Genomic DNA, 3,012 nt, shown 5'->3' on the forward strand with positions numbered 1-3,012 from the left:
ATGACCTGTTACTTCTTTCAAATTAACACCATATTCTTTGGAAGTGTTTAGTTAAAGTCAGCGGCCCATGTGGGCTTGTTACATATGAATAGGGTTCATCTTCTAAATAATAATAATAATAATAATAATAATAATAATAATAATAATAATAATAATAATAATAATAATAATAATAATAATAATACCATCTTTTACTGGCCAAGTTCTAAGACAGTAAAATAATTGCACAAGCTATGATTGCTCCATAATCTTGAGTGGTCAGGTACTTCTTCCTTCTGTTTAAACCACTAGACAGTTATGGAAAGAAGCCAAACTTCCTGTTTGAATCGGTGATATAGTATAATGTAAACAAACACATCAAATTATATGGTAAAAATATTATTTTACTTAAATATAGTTTACTATTTACTATATAACTGTGGATTTTTATTACACAATGTTTTTCACGAGATTGTGAATTTCTTAACATTATTATTATTATTATTATTATTATTATTATTATTATTATTATTATTATTATTATTATTATTATTAAAAAGAGGTAATCCTGTGAATTAAATTATTTCGTTTATACTCTTCTTACAAAAGTGACCCATATAAAAGATTGGTTTTACATCCCTTTTTTTTTTTTTTTAGACATTGACAGCGGGAATGATATTTCGCAAGACTGGAGAGAGAGAGAGAGAGAGAGAGAGAGAGGAAGAAAGAGAGAGAGATAAATGTGTGGGAAAGAAAGTAAGAGAGGAAAAAGGGATGGGGAGGGGGGTGGGGGTTAAGAAATAGCTTACAGCGTTACTAATGAAGAAGAAATGTTATTCCTGAGCAGCAAAATAGTAGCGGGAAAAGCAGAGCAAAGCCTGACGCGAATTGCATCTGAATTTTCAGCCGCTAAAATCCAGTTGTCTTCCACATAGGGAAATGAAAGATGTAAATGTTTAAAATATGCCCAACAATGGACCTCTCCTTGCAGAGTTTTAAGACTTTAGGTCTTTCTTGGCTACACACTCCCTAATCTTTTTTTTTTTTTTTCTTTCCTTAATACACGCTCCAAGAAGGGGACCATTGGCAGACGAAACTGCTATGCGTATTTTACCCGTTTAAAGCTTTCGTTTTCCATTGTGGAATACAACTGAATAATATATCTTCGTGGGTACGAAGATTAAATAGTATATACTTATATATGTAAATATAAATATATATATATGTGTGTGTATGTGTGTGAGCTCATTAGCATGTTTTGTACACACGTCACTTTGTACACATACCTAATCAAAAATATTCCCGTGACCATTTATATTCACAAATACCTAATCAAAAATATTCCCGATATATAGTGAATTGGATATCAATATATATATTATATATATATATATATATATATATATATATATATATATATATATATATATATATATATATATATATATATATATATATATATATATATGCTTGTATTTTGTGTATTTTTCCTAAGATGTTTAAAATATCCGCGAAAACCAACACATACCATAAAGCCACTCAAATAAAGTAGAATCGGATCCGAGCGTAATTATTCAATTTAATATTTCATTGCGCTATAGCATTAGTAATTAATCATTCAACTAACGGTTCGTAAATTTATAGAGGCTTCTAATACAAATTTCATTGCCCTACAGGAGTGGTGGCCAATATCCTTCATGGAATTAAACAAATATTAATTATTATCTTTTGCTTTATGAATTTCTAACATAGACTCGAATTGATCCTAAATTTTAACCCGTTGTTACTCTTTCTTTCTCTTTTTAACTTTTCACTTTCATTTTGTTCCTTTTCTCCCCTTCACCCCCTGAAGGCTTCAAAAACACTTGAGTATCTGAATGTTTACTCTGCTCGACGGGAGAAACCCGTCTAAATGGTTAGTAATCCTGGCAGCTTACCCTCCCAGTTCGTTGTTTGATCTTATGTATGTGAAGTTTTGATAAAGGATTAGATATACGGCCCTTGAGGTCTAGCTTATTTCAGGAATTGTTAATATATATATCTTCCTCGTAGGAGGTGCCGTCAGCGCACCTCACGCGGTGCACTGTTGGCATTACTTAAGATTCTTTGCAGCATCCTATCGGCCCCTAGCTGCGACCTCTTTCATTCCTTTTACTGTACCTCCGTTCATATTCTTCCATCTTACTTTCCTTAACCCTCTCCTAAAAACTGTAACCTCCTTTACTCTCAGTTTTCCTTGAAGCACTGAGTGACCTCGTAGGTCCCAGCACTTGGTCTTAGCCTAAATCTGTGTATCTGAAAGAGTGTATGATTATAATCACACTAACAAGTCATTCGTTTATCACACGTCACCAAATGTGCTGTTTTGTTATGATTATTAATAATATTCCTCAATTAGGTTTCAATAAAACGGAATGGTTTAGATTCCGGGATCTTTAGTTTACAGAGTATCAAATTTCGAAGGCAGACAGTAGTCTTCTTCTCATTCAGTGCATCGGGATCTGAGGAGGACTGTATCTCTTTGAAAGCCTTTGCTTTGTCAGTTAAAGAATCTGGAATCTAAACCATGCCTTCTTATCGAAGCCTAACAAGAATAAAATGAATATATATACACAGTGAAGTTGTGTGGCTATTTTGTCGTTTTTTAATAACATTAATAATGTCTTTTGTTGTTTATTAATAATATTAGTAATATATGTTAAAACAGTAAGTAAATATTAGCTTTACATAGATTAAATCCCGAACCTTTCTAAACAGGCACACTAATAATATCACAAACTGAACACTGAAACGTTTTTGCTCAATAAGATTAGATAAAAAGGCAGTAAAGAAAAAACATAGTTTTATATGGGACAGAGAAAAGCAAAGCTGATCTTCAAAAGCAGATAACGACTTTTGGGCCATAATCCTCCAATTCCCTGACTGATTGACCCTTGAAAGGGTATTTTTAGGTACCTGTCAAGTCTCCCAATTAATTGTAATTAATTGTACTCTTCATGCTAATATATATATATATATATATATATATATATA

This window comes from Macrobrachium rosenbergii, chromosome 3 (assembly GCF_040412425.1).
Source record: "Macrobrachium rosenbergii isolate ZJJX-2024 chromosome 3, ASM4041242v1, whole genome shotgun sequence".
Lineage (NCBI taxonomy): Eukaryota > Metazoa > Arthropoda > Malacostraca > Decapoda > Palaemonidae > Macrobrachium > Macrobrachium rosenbergii.